Source organism: Myxocyprinus asiaticus, chromosome 5, assembly GCF_019703515.2.
Source record: "Myxocyprinus asiaticus isolate MX2 ecotype Aquarium Trade chromosome 5, UBuf_Myxa_2, whole genome shotgun sequence".
NCBI lineage: Eukaryota > Metazoa > Chordata > Actinopteri > Cypriniformes > Catostomidae > Myxocyprinus > Myxocyprinus asiaticus.
This window is the reverse complement of record NC_059348.1, coordinates 17,136,514-17,156,584: the sequence shown is the minus strand read 5'-3', so window position 1 is coordinate 17,156,584 and position 20,071 is coordinate 17,136,514. Positions and strand designations below refer to the sequence as shown.

General features: G+C 38.5%; 1 pseudogene; it reads right to left on the bottom strand.

Annotated features, from left to right (window-relative positions):
• Positions 1 to 56: 56 nt before the first annotated feature.
• LOC127440610 (procollagen galactosyltransferase 2-like) lies at positions 57 to 10,652 on the bottom strand (annotated as a pseudogene).
• Between the last annotated feature and the right edge of the window lie 9,419 nt (positions 10,653 to 20,071).

Here is a 20,071-nt window from a genome sequence, read left to right as displayed (position 1 = left end):
ATATGAAATACTGATTCATCATTGTTGCACAGAAAATCGACATGATATAGTAGTCATTTGTATGACTATAGTACTCATTTGACTTACACAAAAACATATACAGTATATCCTGTGATAAATAATCATACAAATATGATTTATGGAAGTGAAAAAAAAGTGACACTATATACATATCTCATGTGTCTGAACCTTTACACTTTTGATTCTGGAAATTATGGAAAATATATATATATATTTTTTTCTTCAATTTTGGCATTTTGTTCGTATTCATTAGAAAAAGGTTGAGGAATACTAAGGAGGTGTGGTCACAACTCCAAAAAATGGATAAGGTACAGGGTGTGGAATGAGGTTCCGGGTCACTAAAGAGGTATTAGTTTAAGGGTAAACATTCACCTCATTTTAGTTGTGAGACTACAAACTGACTACCGCAGAACTATAACTGAACTGCACATATAAAGTGATTAAAATGGTGAACACCTTGAGAAATAGTGACCTTTTGAAAAAGGAATTAACATGGTCAATGTCACAAATTTGTTTAATTCTAAAAACTGTTTATTTCCAGGTGGAAATAAAAATAAAAAAAATCTAAATTTTCATACTTTCGAAGCCCCCGGTATACATTGATTTGAACCTAAAATCTTGATCCTCTGAAGTTTAGTGTGGTCAAGAAAGCATTGAACAAATTCATTCATTATTTCATATTAAATTTTCTTAAGACATTCGACTCATTCCTTATTGATTCTGCACTAAAAAATGTTTAAGCCTATATAAGCCTATTTTTAAGTTTGACTTCAATTTCATAACAAATTTCCATAAAATTGAATTAAAATTAAATAAAAGAATATTCTGGGTTCAATACAAGTTAAGCTCAGTTGATAGCATGTGTGGAATAATGTTGATTGCCACCAAAAATACGTTTGACTCGTCCCTCCTTTTCTTTAAAAAAGCAATAGTCGAGGTTACAGTGAGGTACTTACAATGAAAGTGAATGGGGACAATGTTTTGAGGGTTTAAAGGCAGAAATGTGAAGCTTATTATTTTATAAAAGCACTTATATAAATTCTTCTGTTAAAACTCGTGTGTTATTTATGTTGTAAAGTTGTTTAAATCGTTTTTTTTACGGTTGTTTCAGGGTTACTAAATTATGTCGTCATGGCAACGAAGTTGTAAAAATGGACATAACTTTACACAGAAAATGTTAGTAAGTGATTTTATCACACTAAACTCATATTAACACATATAGTTTACATCTTGTGGCTAAACTTTTGAAACAGTGAGTATTTTAATGTTTACCGATTGGCCCCCATTCACTTCCACTGTAAGTGCCTCAATGTAACCTCAATTGTTGCTTTTAACAATTTTAGTTGTTGCTTGAAATTAGTTTTTGTGGTAGTCAACATAATGCCACAAATACTGTCGATTAAGCTCAAGATGTATCCAACCCAGAACATTCCATTAATAAAACTTAAATGAACATTAATAAACGTTTTTTTTTTTTTTTACTATTATTTATTTAATTTTGCCAAAGATTGCTTATGAAAGCAATTTGTTATGAAGATTTGTTATGAAATTTAAATGCACAAATCTTAAAAATATTTAGTAGTAGATCTAGTTTAAAGTTAATCTTTTGGACCATTCTCAGAGACGGTTGTGGGGGTCTTATCACCATGACTGTGGTCTCCAGGGACATGATGGCTGTCCAAGTCAGTGGCCACAGTCTCATCATTCCAGATGGTGGAGGTCTCAGTGTCCATGAAATACCCCGGCTCCCCTGTGTAGTGTGTAGGAAAGAGGAGCAGAGGTTCTACAGAGAAAGCCCTCAAGTTTCTCTGATTAAAGTGATCCATTTATTCCTCCCCACCGACAGAGAAAATACCAAAGTACCTGATGTATGTTATAAGAAGTCCAATTCTTGAGAAATGAAAATGTCTCAATAAACGGCGTCTGAAGATGCATACTCCCCTACTAAATAGTGTACTAATAGAAGTCAAATGAGTAGTATGTCTGAATGCTGCAGTATCCATAAAACAGTAGGCGAAATACCAAATAACCAGCTACATCCGGCGAGATTCTGACGTGTGCATCCTCTGGACACTTTACTATCTCATAATGCCATGAAAGCTGAGGAGCATCAAATTCCAAACGTTGAATAAAATAAAAAAAGCTACGAATCGGGTATAACTGTAAGTACTAGATATACCAAGAAACTTGCTCCTTGTGGTTGAATTACTTGTTAAACACCGTTTATGTGATTGTGACTATGTCATATATTTAGGTTCCAAGACAATGCACACATTCACAGGAAGTATGTCCAGGAACCTATACCTAAAGAACATGCTTTAATATTTTTAATGGCCAAGGAGTGTGTTCTTCATCAACTGCAGTACATTACAGTATGCAAATTTGAATGCAGTTAATTGCTAAAAATAATGGGGAGCAATACTGCAGAGCTACCTAGCCAGAAGGTGTAAAAAGTAACTGTAAAAAAAAAAAAAGGAAATAACTTAAAACAAACTGTAAATTCAATCATACCCCAACTTGATTGGCAGGTCATTTCAGCATTATATTCATGATGCCAAACACCAAGTTTAAATGGCATAAATTTGTCCCATGTATGTCAATTGATAGTCAATGTTCTGCTTTATAGCTCCAATAAAAGCCTTTCTGTTGGCATTATGAGCAGAGCTAAAACAAAAAGAGGTTAATTAATTGGAACTGGTGTAGCCTAAACATCTACCAACACTTACTTGGGGTGCTTGTTAAACATAACAGGATGGAACTCATCCACCAGCAGCATCTTTCTGAGGGGCTGGGCTTCATGAAGCTTCTTTGCCCCCTGCAGTGAAAGGGCATAGCCCAGTGTCCAATAAGAGTAATCTGGGCTCACCAGATACTTCACTTCCTCCACCAGATGCTCTGGATGCTAAATTTGCAATCGTTTACAGCCCACATAACTAAAAAAAAAGGAAGAGTGACAAAGCAAAGGGAACAAAACAAGATAATCTTGTTTGCTTCACAAAATAATTGTGAGATTCAACAGTAAAACATAATATAAATAACTATAAGCTAGTTTTGGTTGCAGCAGCTTAATTTTTTGTTATACTGCATTGCTAATTTATATTGTACATATTTATTTTGCCCTGTGGAAGCATCAACCCCATATCTTATTTAACTGCATGTATATAACTGCTTTCAGTGCTTTAATTCTTGTTTTAAACAAATTTAGATTTTCAGTCCAAATTACCCCTAAACATGTTTTCATAAACACAACATATGTGGTATTTCCAGAAATATTACATTATGTTAATAATCAATGTTTAACATGCCACCTATGGACATGTTTTTGAATTGCAATTCAGTAAATTCCTCTTCCTGTCATTCCCATTTAAATTCCAATTCAACGTCCTGTCAGAGCCCCTCCCCCAGGTTCCCATCTAGAAGGTAACCTAAAGTCTCGCAAGTGTTGCATGCGATGTTCACACACTGTGCTTATTGTGTTTATTTGGACTCCTACAGAAACCCTATACCTGCCCCTAACCCTAACCTTAACCCTACCACTAAATCGAACCCTAAACCTAATCTTAATAACAGTGAATTAAACTAGCGAGACTTAAGTTACCTTCTAGACACAACCCTCCCCCAGGAAGAGCCTTCAAGGTTAACAAAACGTGACGTGGCAGTACACTGGTGAGGTGACCAGAGGACGTTCTCATTTCTGTGCCACTGACACATTTGGCTCACTGGAGGATTTGTAAGCAGGCCTGGCTCCACAGGGTGGGTCGGGTGGGCCCGGCCCACCCTGTCATGAGCTTGGCCCACTTTGGCAACCCCACCCACCACTCCAACTGTTTGGTCCACCTGAAGGGTCCTAGGCCCACCTTACGTCTTATAGCTGGAGCCAGGCCTGTTTGTAAGTCACTTTTCTTTGTAAAACTGCTTTGGAACAATATGTATTGTGAAAAGCGCTATCCAAATACTTTGCACTGATTTGAATAAATGAGGATCTGAATCCGAAGTTATCAACATAAAACCACGACTCACATTAAGTCCCATTCGAGACCTGATTGTTTTACATCCTCCATTATGGTGTTGAAGCAGCTGTTGTGTGAAGTGAAACCTCACATCATCCTCCAGGACAAGCACCTGATGTTGCTGAAGCTTCACCACCTGGGGGCAACACAACAGAAGTTTCGTAGTGAAATCATTTGCAATTCATATAAGTTTTAAATATACCATTTATAATAATATCATTGCATGTTATTTCATAAAAAGTATATTCTTGTTAATGGAGTGTGGAGCATCGGCTTTGCTGTGTACCTTTTTCCAGATGTTGTAATGACTGAGGAAGCAACCAATTCACGCTAGGTAAGTACAGGTTTAGAGTAAGGATCTTTGTAGCCAAGCAGCATCTCAATACCTAAAGCCCTTAGCTGAGAAGAGTTCAGCGCTCTAGAAGAGAGAAGAAATAGTCATATTTTACTGTTTTATATAAACAAACAGTATGATTGAACTATGAAATTGTGTGTAACTAATTAAAACGTTTTAGGAGCATTCAGTGATTTATAATATCATACTTGCCATCCACCGCATCGGTGAGGGTGATGTCTATGCCCAGCATTTCCAATGAGTGCAGCATCTCTGCGATCTACCCAACGCTTCAGATTAATCAGGTAAACCTGAAAGATGAAAGCCATAGTTCCATACTGAATTTATATAAGAAAGTAATTCACAAATTACTACAGTGAGCATTGCACAATACAAATGAAATCTGAGTGGTGCTTGCCAGTGGTTGCTAGGGTGCTCTGGGCTTACTGGTCAAAGTAAAAAGAGCCCACTCCCAAGTCTCTTTGATATTCTGACCCCTAACCATAAGTATGGGCAATAGAAATGGCGATGCTTTCCTTAGCAAGCACGACTAATAAAATGCAACTTTTTCCAATATTCCATATCAAGTATTTTCGTTATCAGTATCTGTACCTGACTGAATGTCATGGTGCCTTTGGGTTTGGAAGGAAAGATCCGATAATGTGAAGTCTCCATTTTGAAGTCAGCTGAGGAAGATATAAGAACTTGAACTGGTTATTTGTCTTATAACTGCAAGTTAACATCTGATCATACTGGTTATACTAATTAAAGGCATCAGTGCCTGTAACTGCATCTGCAGATACAGTATTAGTGAAATGATAAGATTAGAATATGTCAAATATCTCAAGCAGTCAAGAGGAGGTAATGATGTTAAGTCTGCACATTCAGATTTTACAACACTCATTATGTTCTAGCTAATCTGATGAAAGGAGACAGCAATATTAGGAAAACAAGTTTTAAAGGAATATTTCACCCAAAAAAGAAAATTCTCTCATCATTTACTCACCCTCATGCCACCCCAGATGTGTATGACTTTTTCTTTCCTGCAGAACACAATTGAAGATTTTTTGAAGAAAAATTCAGCTCTGTAGGTCCTCACAATGCAAATGAATGGCAACCAACATTTTGAAGCTCCAAAAAGGACATGAAACCTGCATAAAGTTAATCCATACAGGGTTCTCATGCATCCTGGAAAACCTGGAATTTTGCAATGCCGTTTTCCAGTCATGGAAAAGTCATGGAAAATAAGAAAAATACCTAAATGTTCTGGAAAATAAATATTTGTCCTGGAAAATATTTTAGTATAATGTAGAACTGTTTGACTGTCTTTCTAACAAGGTTTTTGTTATATTAACAGAAACATGGTAAAGATCGGGACTCGGAATAGGAGTCAAATGCACAAATTTGTCTGCCACCGACTGCGCATTGTGTAACAACATCAACGAATAACTGTGATGAACGATTCCCTGTTACATACTTTCTCTGCTCATCTGCTGTGATCTCTGCTTTGCTCCTATGAAATAGTTTAAGTATTGATATAATGCAAAATAAGAGTTTTTCGTTCCATAAAAATATGAGTTATACATTTTAGACAGCAAATGCAGTCGGACCACTGATTTAAAAAAAAGAAAAATAATTCACACCCTGAGTTAATGATTCGGCCTTCACACCTCGGGTTAATTTTCAATACTTCAACGATCTGAGTCTGCTTATACCGCATTTAACACATGTAGTATGCAGAAAACATGGATGGAATCACAGAATCTAGTCATAGAAATGGCATTAGCTATAAAATGCAGAATGTTATGGACATATTTAGACAAAAATGAATGTTTCAATGCACAATTAATCAAATAAAAATTGTGATTAGTCCTAGTGTGATAATTAAACTGTAAAAGTCTGTAATTTGATTGAATAAATATATAATCTGCAAGTGATGCATGCTTCATCATGATCACGCTCACTCTTGTGTGTGTGAGATGACAGAGCAGAACACGCTGAAGTGTGCAGCACATACAGACTATGTATTTATTTAATTTAATCAGCTTTACGGGGATTAATAATCACACTGGGCCATGTAGTGAACTGCTTATCTGGAGGTGAAAAACTACAGTCAAAAACATACAGAAATGTCAAAATAAAAGCTCTATTTAAATGGACGCATGTATTTTTGCTTAAATATTACACTTGTTGGGCACATAAAATGTCCTGAAAATGTCCTGGAAAATTGTGCCTCGAAAAAGAGTGGGAACCCTGCCATTGTGGTTAAATCAATGTCTTCAGAAGTGATCTAATTGGGTTTGGGTGAGAACAGACCAAAACATAATTCCTTTTTCACTATAAATCTTGACATTAGCGGTTTCCTTGGCAATCATGATTTCAAGCTCGATTACACTTTCTAGCGCCATCTAGAGCTGTGCATGCGTCATAGCCATAGATTTAGGTAGGGATGATAGGGACATGTCGGAAAAGTCCTGACCAAGATTTGAGCAGTTTTACCATACAGAAAATACTTTAGCTTTATACAATGTTTTTATTTTAATTTTGAAGAACTATCTTTAGTTATAGTCTTTAGTATAATTATTCATGTGTAAATTATTGTCCTACTTCTTTCGAAGTGGCGTATAAACAGTGTTGTCACGTGGCACCTGTTACTTTTCTCAGCACTCTTCAGGATGCACCAATCACAACTGTTTATAAGATAAAAAAAAAAAAATTGAGATTACACGGGCAGATTTTCATTTTTTTTTCATCCTATCCTTGAAATTCATGTGTAAATTCAGAGTTGGAGAGTGGGGGAAAATGCCAATGTTCCATTATCCCCATAATTTGTTTATCTGTGATGTCATTTTGCCCGTGTAAATTGTTAATTTACCCTACCCTTTGTTTAGATTTCCATTTGTTTAAAGCTGGATAATACATTTTACAGAATACCACTTTATATCCCTTGGACATCATTTTCTCAAGGTAAATCTTTTTGAAAAAGATAACATTTGATTTTGACCCAATAATCTTAGGTTTATCACATATCACAGTCACATTATCCAAGTTTATCACATATCACATTTTCAAGGCAGCGGTAGTTACCCATAATGCTCTTTGTTACATATGAACATCTGCACACAGAAGAAAAAAAAATTTGTAATTATATATATATATATATATATATATATATATATATATATATATATATATATATATATTCAAATGAATAGGCTACATGGCTTAAAATGGATACATCTAAACATAATTGAGTGCAAAACATACAAAATTTATATCAATGAATGTAGTAACAATGGGTTGGGTAATTTAGATTAAATTGGAATACAGTGGTGGTCTTGCAGAGAAGGCAAAGACCATGATATCATCCAGAGCCCAAAGATAGTAATGGTGGACAGGGTAAAAGGCCAAAGCTGCACTAGCACTGCAATGCAGGTCTGTCAGCATGGTAGAGTGAATCATTGGAACCGAGTGGCAACCAGTTTGCTTCGTTTCGAATGGAGACGTAATGTGGTGTTCGCTCATAATACCCCTGCAGAAAGTGAAGACTACTACCATTTACGAGATCAGAAGTAATTGAACAAAGTCATTCCACCATTTTAAAGAGGATCGTAAAACCAATGAACGATGGTCTACCCCGCCTCCTGGGAACCTGGGGAGAGATGAGGGTAGGGAGAGGGAAATGCGAGCAGGAGGGACACAGAGAGAGAGGAGAGAGAGAGAAAAACTTGCTCGCCGGTCCCTGGACACGCTGTCGCCTGGTCCTCAGCCACTCCTCCGCCCTCTGGCGGATGACAGCCTCTCGTCCCTGGGCGGACGGCAGTGAGTCCTCTGACCCCTGGCGGATGGTAACTGCTTCTCCGCTTCCTGGCAGATGACAGCGGTTCCTCCGACTCCCAGTGGCAGCAGTGGCGAGGACTAAAAGACAGTGCATCCCTCCTTCTTCCCGGGTTTCAGCACCAATATAACGGATAAAGGATGGGCAAGGTGGAGGTAGGAACCGGCAGAACAGTCAACGTAAACTTTAATGACAGAAATGAACTTAAAACAACATAAAACACATAGACCGCACGCACGCACACACGCACGCACACACGCACACAACAGCCGCGTTTGTCTCTCTCTCTTGAACTGGCATCTCCGGCTCCCCTTTATTTCTCTCTCTCCCGCTGATTAGGTGACCCAGCGCCGGCCGTGCACCCTCACGGCCCGGCCACGCCCTCCTCCTTGTCACACACATTAATTAATTCTAAAAGACTATTTTTAACTTGCTATTGCATTATTATTTATCAAGTATGCATTTTAAAGCTGAAGTATCTAACTTTTTTGATACTTGATAAACTGTCAACTTTAAGCCATTTGTAGGCCAAATTCACCAAAAATTGCAACATTGTGGCTCTGTGGAGCTGTCAAAAAAAATATTCTGCTTGTTTGAGCAGCCCATCTAGCTTGACACAGCAACGTTGGTTTGACTATCTGTTTTTACAACCAATGAAAGATGAGGGGCATTTTCTGGAATCTGTTTGAAAAAAGTTATTATTTTTGCAGTTCCATTTGGTGCAAATGGCGCAGACATTACACACTTCAGCTTTAAAAGAATTAGACCAAAACAGCTAGGACAGGCAGAACAATAACATGACAATATACACTGTGTTGTCTGTACCTGTTGGGTCATACCACACCAGAAGTTTGAATAGATTGTCCTTAGGTGCAACCAGCATAAGATTCTCAGCAATAAGATGATTCAGAACTTGTGTGTTTAACAGCAAGTTATCACTGTCTGCGAACTGGAGAAGAGATCATTCAAGCAAACTTTTAAGAATGTATCATTCAATCCAAATTAAATGTTACCTTACCTCACCCATGGGTGCAGCAAAACATCAAATGCCAAAACTCATTTAGATTTAGCATTCAGTAAAAAATTTGAATATTCAGCACAGATGTTTACCAAAATGGGCATGAAATATTCTAATAATTACTTATCGCACTCACATTAAACATCACAAAGCACTGATTTTTATCAGGGTTGTAATGTTATGTCCGCAACAGGATTTGAGGGTTGTTAAAGGGACCCCAACAATAGTAGTTATGCTGTTGAATCTAAGGATTGGATAAGATGATACACAGGTACTGTAAGTCAGCAAGAGCTCATACAGGGACCATGTGGTGGGGGATACCAGAAACTGACTTAAAATCAGAAAAGAGTCATAGAGAGGTAGTCTCATCAGGATGTTGTCTGCCCACTGTGCCCTGGCTGACGTGAATGCAGCCTGCCTCAGCTTCATCACGTTGGTAAACCGAGACTCAGGCCAGTGCTTGGGGCCCAATTCATCCTTATAAATGCTATAAAAAGACACAGACAAATATATTCTTGTATGGAAATTCTGCTTACAATAGATAATGTATACTCTTGTTTTAATAGTAGGAGACACATACTCAAAAAATGAACTTTTACGATCGTTAGTTTTACTCAATCCTTCCATGTTTATATTACTCAAAATATTCATGTCACCAAGGGAACTTAAATTAACTGAGTTGATTAAAAAAAATGTGTCTTGTCAGCTTTTACTTAATCCATTTGTGTTGGGACAACAGTGATTATTTATTTGTTAGATTAACGGAAACTGTGCAGATGATTTCTAGTTCCCAGCATGCTTTGCATGGGACTCAACAGGTAGAGTAAATGTTAAATGTTTATTAAAATGTTAAAATTTTCATCTTTGTGCAAGATGAAAATAAAGGGGGAGACTTGTTACTGTTTAAAGATTTGTTATGTTGTGATTTAGAAGAATTTCTGTGTAGTTTTACCATCTTCGTGAAGACTGGAGCTTGATTTTACGATGAGGATCAATACATTTTGAGTATTCTTTTTTTTGTAATTAACCATTTTTATTGATTCAAAGAAAATAACACAACAGAGAAAAACACAACATATACACACCGAATCAACATTTAACTTTTAACCCTCATTAATGTCCCTCCCCAAACACCAACCCCACCCTACCCCAAAGAACACCCCTGTGGTCACATAAAATAATATACACTCACACACAAACAATAAAAAAATAAATAAATAAATAAATAAAATATATAATAAACATGCATAATTAAACTAAACGTCTCTCTCCTCATCCCTTCCCCTAGAGTCCCCCAAAACCGCCAAATACCTACCCCACTTCCCTAGAGTCCCCCAGAACTGCCAAATACCTACCCCACTTCTTGAAAAACAACTCCTCCAGCTCCAGCCTTCCATCTGTCATCTTCTCAAAAGCCGCCACCCTCCCCATCTCCGCACACCACTCCGGTAATGGTTGTGCTCTGTCTGACATCCAACCCCTTAAAATAATTTGTCTGCCAATCATCACGCCAGTCAGAACCCAATTTTTATATATTTGTCCCCCAAATTTATAACTTCCCAATCGCCCAAAATACAAAAGTAAAATTTGAGTGCCCAGAATGTCACACAAATAATTCTGAACCTTTAACCAAAAATCCTGGATCTTAACACATCCCCAAAAAACATGGATTGTGTCTCCAATTTCTGACTGGCATCGCCAGCAGGTGGGTGTGTCTTTAAGACCAAGCCTATATAATCTAGAGGGGGTCCAATAAAATCTTTGTAAAATCTTAAACTGCATAAGGCGAACCTTTGCACCTCTAGATGCAGACATGACATTTTTCAGAATCTTAGTCCACACTCCATCCTCCAATACCAAGTTCAAATCTTTCTCCCATAATCTCTTAATAGAAGTTGAAGCTCCATCCCCCAGACTCTGAATTAACAGGGAGTAATAAATACACTGATGCCTCATGACCTTTTCCAAAAGCAGTAATCACCTCTCCCAAAGTATCTGCCATTTTAGGGGTGTGTGTGCTACTTCCAAAAACAGTACAGAGCATGTGGTGCAGCTGTAAATACCTATAAAACTGAGATCTGGGAATCCCAAAATGATGACCCAAATTCTCAAAAGATCTCAACACTCCACTCTCATACAGGTTGCCGAGTGTAGCAACCCCCCTCACAATCCACTCTGACCAACAGAAAGGGGACTGGTTGATACATCATTTTGGGTTAAGCCATATGCTCGAGGCAACATTTAAATAAATGTCAGAATTTAATACTCTGGCCACTCTTGTCCAAATCATGTGCAAATGTGAGATAACGGGGTGTGACGTAACATCTCCGGTAAATTTGATAGAAATGCTTTGCAATGGCGAAATAGGGGCAAGAACTTCCTGTTCAATAGAAAACCAGGGAGGGGCTCTTTCAGGTGGAAGCGACCAGTGAGCCAGATGCCTAAGACCGAACGCATAATAATAAAACAAAATCTGAGGTAGGCCTAGCCCACCTTTGTCAATCAGCCTATGTAACTTGTTGAAATGCAGTCTGGGACGTTTACCATTACAAATGAAGGACTTCGCTATGTTATCAAATTGCTTGAAATAAGAGAGGGGGACATTTACAGGGAGAGATTGTAGCAGGTAGTTGAATTTTGGAATACAGTTCATTTTAATAACTTTAACCTTCCCAATCATTGATAAATGTAATGAAGCCCATCTGTCCACATCGCTTGAAAATCTTTTAATTAAAGGGTCAAAATTAACTAACTAAATTAGACAAATTTGCTGGGAATAAAATACCCACATACTTAATGCCCTGTTTGGGCCACTGGAAGGCACCTGGTTGGAAGGCTGTTACCGGGCAGTACGCTGTCAGAGCCAAAGCTTCGGATTTAGACCAATTGACTTTATATCCTGAGAGCTTGGAAAAGGAATTAATAATTCTGTGGAGGCAAGGCATAGATCTAGTGGGGTCAGAGACAAATACTAAAATATAATCTGCGTAAAGCAGAAGCTTATGCGCCACACCTCCCGCAATCTCCCCTGGAAAATCATCCTCCTTTCTTATCGCGGCTGCTAATGGTTTCAGGGCAAGACAGAACAATAATGGGGAAAGAGGGCAACCCTGCCGAGTGCCCCAATCCAGAGTAAAATAATCTGAAATTAATCCATTTGTTTGTACCGCTGCTACAGGGTGTCTATAAAGTAACATAATCCATCCAATAAAAGTACTCCCGAACCCATTAATTTCCAAAATCGTAAAAAGATAATCCCATTCAGCCATATCAAACGCCATTTTGGCGTCAAGTGAGATGGCAGTGACTGGAGACTGATCATTTGCTACTGACCACATGATATTAATGAAACGCCTTATGTTATCAGAAGAGCTACGGCCCCGAATAAACCCCACCTGATCTATATGTATAAGAGATGTCATAACTTTACTTAATCGGTTAGCCAAAATTTTTACATCTAGCTGGATCAGGGAAATTGTACAGTAACTTTTACACTCGCTTGGATCCTTTTTTAAGAATCAGACTGATCCGGGCTTGTGTCATGGTTGGCGGAAGCTTTCCATTCTTTAATGATTCTGTATAAACTTCTAACAAAAGCAGAGCCAATTCTGTAGCATAAGATCTGAAAAATTCAGCGGCAAAACCATATGGCCCCGGAGCCTTGCCTGTAGGTAAGGCCTTAATTTCCTCGTCAAGCTCCTCCAAGGTTATCTCAGAATCAAGAGAGTCTTTTTGCTCAGTCGTCAATTTAGGAAGTTCTAATGGTTCCACAAAGTTTCTAATATCTTCATCAGTAGACGAAGATGTGGAACTATAAAGATCAAGATAGAATTCTTTAAAAGCATTATTAATATCAATGGCCGAGGTAAAAATTTCACCTCCAGCAGATTTCACTGAGGGAATGGTAGAAAAAGACTCTCTCTGTTTTATATATCTGAGGACCAGTAGGTCTCCATATAGACATTGATTTCAGTCTTTAACATTTGTTGGAAATCAGGATTTTGCAAAAGGGATACATTAAAGCGGCAACTATATGACCCCCCCCACCAATATATTCCTAAAACTGTTTAGCAAATCATTCCTTCAGTTCAACAGCAAGTGACTATGACGCAAACTGAAGGTTGATTTCAGCTGTTCAGCGATTTCTTTTTTTCTCAAATTACATTATTTCATCGCAAATCAAAATTTTATGTCCATGTATTTATTTATTTGGTTAGTAGCCATGTAATAAGCGGGAATATTTACAGTCAGCCAGTTGTTATCACAAAATAAACCCCTTTGGCTGACTGTACATTATCCCTTACTTAAAGGTGCAGTATGTAAGATTCAGAAACCATGTAAGATTCATGTGCATTAAAATACAAATATAGGCCTATGACAATATATTAATTAAAAATTAGTGGCATTTCAAACTATTTAAAATGTACTTATCTAATGATCTGTTAGCATTACTCAATGTAAGAATTAATGTTTACACTACTGCGTGTAGTGTGAATATTATATCATGTTCAGCTTTCATTCAAAATCCAATAATTAGTCATGGAAATGAAGTTCACAATTTGTTTAGACTAAAATGAGCACTTGTTGAAAACATAACATGACACAAAATCCAGTTACCAGATAGAGATGTGGTCCTTAGGATAATCCAGGGAAGACAATGTTCACCGTTCCGGACCAAAATTGCAATGACTACTTTGGGCTTGAGAAGAGATGACTCCTCCAGCACAGGTTCCAGGTCAATGAGTGTATGAATAAAGCTGAGCCATGTCTTTATCAGTAATGCTCTAAAGAAAAGCTTTACAGTGCATCTCGAGTCCATCTGTAACAGCAGATTCATGCTGCACTATAGGATACCAATGAGAGAGTGAAGACAAACTGTGTACTGAGTGGAAGGGTCCTAACCTACAGGTAAAATATGTACACTCATTTGAGTAAAATGACTGTTAAAGAATAAAATTAATAGGTTATAGCTAGATGCATGCATGCATGTATTTTATTTATTTAGGCGCATGACAGTAAAGAACATTTATTTAAAGGCTACATTAGCATATAAAAAATTTACATTTGACTCACATGTGGACACAATAAAGTTAACTGATGTTATTACATACCTCTCTGGAATACTTGATTCTGATTGGTCAATAGTGTCATCCAGCAGTCAGATATTGCTCTGTAACAACCGCACATCCGGGGATTTAGACATATCAGACTGCTCATCTGGGTTCTGCTTCTCGGATCACTGTGCGTTCTCTACAAGTAAGCTAATAAAATATTTTCAACTCAAATCAATGTTTCATGTGCATTTATTTATTTATTTGGCAAGTAGTGCTGTAATAGGCTGAATAATGAGGAGTCAGACGGTCATTCTCACAAAATAAACAACAACAGAACTGACGCAAACTGAAGGTTGATTTCAGCTGTTCAGCGATTTCTTTTTTTCTCAAATTACATTATTTCATCGCAAATCAAAATTTTATGTCCATGTATTTATTTATTTGGTTAGTAGCCATGTAATAAGCGGGAATATGTACAGTCAGCCAGTTGTTATCACAAAATAAACCCCTTTGGCTGACTGTACATTATCCCTTACTTAAAGGTGCAGTATGTAAGATTCAGAAACCCTTGCTATTAATGACACCTGTGGCCGTTAAGTGAACTGCAGCCAGCTACCTGTTGCTTGTGCTCATGCACACACTCCATAGGGACGCGAGCGAGCGAGCAATGGCCAAAACTGATGTAACGTACAAAGAGACTGAACGAGATCCACCGGCATCATGCTGACAGATGAGGTAGCATAATTAAAATTACACCGTTATGATTGTTTTACTACAAACTTTGATACCAAACTAAAACTACTTATCGCTAACATACACTATATTGCCAAAAGTATTCCCTCATCTGCCTTTAGACGCATATGAATTTAAGTGACATCCCATTCTTAATCCATAGGGTTTAATATGACGTCGGCCCACCCTTTGCAGCTATAACAGCTTCAACTCTTCTGGGAAGGCTTTCCACAAGGTTTAGGAGTGTGTTTATGGGAATTTTTGACCATTCTTCCAGAAGCGCATTTGTGAGGTCAGACACTGATGTTGGACGAGAAGGCCTGGCTCGCAGTCTTTGCTCTAATTCATCCCAAAGGTGCTCTATCGGGTTGAGGTCAGGACTCTGTTCAGGCCAGTCAAGTTCTTCCACACCAAACTCGCTCATTATGGACCTTGCTTTGTGCACTGGTGTGCAGTCATGTTGGAACAGCAAGGGGCCATCCCCAAACTGTTCCCACAAAGTTGGGAGCATGGAATTGTCCAAAATCTCTTGGTATACTGAAGCATTCAGAGTTCCTTTCACTGGAACTAAGGGGCCAAGCCCAGCTCCTGAAAAACAACCCCACACCATAATCCCCCCTCCACCAAACTTCACAGTTGGCACAATGCAGTCAGACAAGTACCGTTCTCCTGGCAACCGCCAAACCCAGACTCGTCCATCAGATTGCCAGATGGAGAAGCGTGATTCGTCACTCCAGAGAATGCGTCTCCACTGCTCTAGAGTCCAGTGGCAGCGTGCTTTACACAACTGCATCCGACGCTTTGCATTGCACTTGGTGATGTATGGCTTGGATGCAGCTGCTCAGCCATGGAAACCCATTCCATGAAGCTCTCTACGCACTGTTCTTGAGCTAATCTGAAGGCCACATGAACTTTGGAGGTCTGTAGCGATTGACGCTGCAGAAAGTTGGCGACCTCTGCGCACTATGCGCCTCAGCATCCGCTGACCCCCCTCTGTCATTTTACGTGGCCTACCACTTCGTGGCTGAGTTGCTGTCATTCCCAATCGCTTCCACTTTGTTATAATACCACTGACAGTTGACTGTGGAATATTTAGTAGCGAGGAAATTTCACGACTGGACTTGTTGCACAGGTGGCATCCTATCACAGTACCACGCTGGAATTCACTGAGCTCCTGAGAGCAGCCCATTCTTTCACAAATGTTTGTAGAAGCAGTCTGCATGCCTAGGTGCTTCATTTTATACACTTGTGGCCATGGAAGTGATTGGAACACCTGAATTCAATTATTTGGATGGGTGAGCAAATACTTTTGGCAATATAGTGTAGCATACTGATACACATATACAGCTATATACTACCGAAATATACCAGTTTACTGTTGAACTGCACTGTTATGTTGCACTATTGTATGTTTTGTGTGTCATATGTTGTACTACGATCAAGAAACCAGCATATTTGCTTAAATTTATCCTGTATATACCTGACTTTTAGTATAAAGAGAAGATCGTTTAAATTATTTGAAAGTTACGAAGCAAGGTAGCTTGCAATTCGTCAGCGTTAGCAGGCAAGATCAAGTTAGCTAAAATTACACAGATCAATTCTCATGGCACTATATTTCACATGCTTTGCAGTTATGTAAGCTTACCTGTCCAATAAGAAGAACAGCAATTCAGGGTCGGTTTTGATCCCCAAAACCGAACAAAGGTCCCTCCAGGAATCAAATGCCCTGCCGATGTTCACTCTAGTTTTCGTTCGACCACGATCCCATTCCCACTTAGCCAGACGGGATTCAGTAGAAGGCTCTCAGGAGCACACATAAACGTCACATCCTTTGAATTTTCCCGGCAAAACCGACCCGCTCCCTTCACATGAAAATCAGTCTACAGGCTTTAATAGGCCACCTAGGAAGTCCGGGAAGGGCTCATTTTTTAAGTGCGTTACAAGCCGTTCACACATCGACAAAAAAATGGTGAATTTTACATGAAAATTGTTACATACTGCACCTTTAACAAATACAACTTTTGAGTTTTAAAATGTATTAGTGTATGTTGAAATTAACATTAACTAAGGTTAATAAATGCTGTAAAAGTATTGTTCATTGTTAGTTCATGTTAACTAATGTTGTTAATGTTAATGTGACGAGGAGGAGGGCGTGGCCGGGCTGTGAGTGTGCATGGCTGGTTCTGAGCGGCCCAATCAGCGGGAGAGGGATAAGAGGAGGAGTCGGGAGTGCTAGGGAGAGAGAGAGAGACACACACGGAGCTGTGTGTGTGTGTCGTCATGTTATTATGTTCAAGTTCAGTGTTCTAAGTTGTAATTAAAGTCTTGTTGAGTGTTAATCTGGTTTCTGTTTCCTCCTTTACCGACTTGTCTGCCACAGTTAACTAATGATATTACACGGCTGTCTGGAATACTCAATTCTGATTGGTCAGTGGTGCCATCCAGCAGTCCAATATTGCTCTGTAACAACCGCACATCCACATATCAGACCACTCATCAGGGTACTGCAAGCCATCTACCCTGCTTCTCGGATCAATGTGCATTCTCTGTAAGTAAGCTAATCAAATAATTTCTACTCAAATCAATGTTTCATGTCCATGTATTTGTTTATTTGGCAAGTAGTGCTGTAATAGGCTGAATAATGAGGAGTCAGACGAATATTTTCACAAAATAAACACCAACAGAACTCTGACGCAAACCGAAGGTTGATTTCAGCTGTTCAGTGATTTTTCTTCTCAAATTACATAATTTCATCGCAAATCAATATTTTATGTCCATGTATTTATTTATTTGGTTAGTAGCTGTATAATAAGCGATATAATGTACAGTCAGCCTGCAAGTTCCTGATCACCCTGTCAGGGTTTATTTTACAATAACAACCGGCTGACTGTATTTTATCCCTTATACTTAACAAATGGAACTTTATTGTAAAGTGTTACCAGTTATATTATGTAAGCATATTATATGAAATGCTACTAGATTTTTTTTTCTCAGAAATCCTTGCCTGTTTTATTGTAATGTTAAGATTTTAGTTAAGAAAAAGTATTGTGTATTTTATCTTTTTCAATTTACACTTTTTTATTTACAACTTTGCATCAATCAACTCTGCATTAAAGGTCATCAGACTTGGATGAGTGGTTAAAAGAGTACTTATGAAGAGGCATGATTTCTGTAAGAAGAGAAGCGATAAGGGGGCCTGGGTAGCTCAGTGAGTAAAGATGCTGACTACCACCCCTGGAGTCGCAAGTTCGAATCCAGGGCATGCTGAGTGACTCCAGCCAGGTCTCATAAGCAACCAAATTGGCCCGGTTGCTAGAGAGGGTAGAGTCACATGGGGTAACCTGCTTGTGGTTGCTATAATGTGGTATTCGCTCTCGATGGGGCACATGGTGAGTTGTGCGTGGATGCGTCTGAGACCGTCAATCTGCTTATCTTATCACATGGCTTGTTGAGCGCGTTACCACGTAGACATTTTGCGTGTGGAGGCTTCACGCTATTCTCCGCGGTAACGCGCTCAACAAGCCACGTGATAAGACGCACGGATTGACAGTCTCAGACGCAGAGGCAACTGAGATTTGTCCTCCGCCACCTGGATTGAGGTGAGTCACTACGCCACCACGAGGATTAGAGTGGATTGGGAATAGGGTATTCCAAATTGGGGAGAAAAGAAGAGAAGCGATAAGAAGAGAACCTTCAGGGCCATTCTAAAAACTGTAGCAATTATTGTACAAAAGTTTGTGTTTTTCTAGAGGAAAATGACCTATGCTCATTTAGGGTTATTCATGTTTGATACAGTGCCTTAGGGCCGGCAGTGTAGCCAATTAGGAAATTTAACTAGCTAGTCCATGGCTAATAGACTATGACTAATTTGACAAAGTATGCTATCACAAGTACAAGCTACTGGGTTATTTGTCGAAAGCTAGCAAGAATCAAAACAAACCTGTTGTGTAGAATTTATATTATTGGTTTCTAATAACTTTTTTTTTTTATAATATTGCACAGTAACGTTGGAAGGACTTTTGATGATAAATGTAAATTAGTAAATTTAAAGTAAAAAAAAAAAAAGAAATGGGGGAAAAATGTTTTGCAACTAATTGATCACAAAGCGTTTCCAGTATAGTTAGTTTTGAGTAGGGATGTCCTGATACCATTTTTTATATATATTTTTTTTTTTATTTGAGAATGAGTACGAGTACCGATAATTCATTATTAGTACTCGCCGATACCAAATCCAATACCTTTTTTTTTTTCTGAACTCCATATCAACAGTTTATTTAAATTTTATCATCAAAATGGTGTTTAAATAAATGAATTCACTAAAACTTTAATCAAATAAAAAAATAACAATTAATTTTCAACATAATATTGTATTATTTTTTATCAAATTAAGTGCTTATATACAGAACCTCACAGCACAATCCAAAATACAACATTGGAGTTATATTTTGTTAAATAAAGTGCTGCATAACAGAGCATCACAGATGTTAGATATTGCTTAAGTATAATACAATTACTACTGATTTATTATTATTATTAGTAGTAGTAGTAGTAGTATTACAGTGAATATTACATAACTTTACAGTAGTGATATATTTCTCTCATACTTTTTCCTATAAATGTACCTTTTTTTTTCTCCCCAATTTGGAATGCCCAATTCCCAGTGCGCTCCAAGTCCTCGTGGTGGCGTAGTGACTCAATCCGGGTGGCAGAGGACGAATCTCAGTTGCCTCCGTGTCTGATATCGTCAATACATGCATCTTATCACATGGCTTGTTAAGGCGCTTTACCACGGAGACATAGCATGTGTGGAGGCTTCACGCTATTCTCTGTGGCATCCACGCACAACTCACCATGCGCCCCACCGAGAGCGAACCACATTATAGTGACCACGAAGAGGTTACCCCATGTGACTCTACCCTCCTTAGCAACTGGGCCAATTTGGTTGCTTAGGAGACCTGGCTGGAGTCACTCAGCACACCCTGGATTCGAACTTGCGACTCCAGAGGAGGTAGTCAGCGTCTTTACTCGCTGAGCTACCCAGGCCCCCCTTATAAATTTACCTTT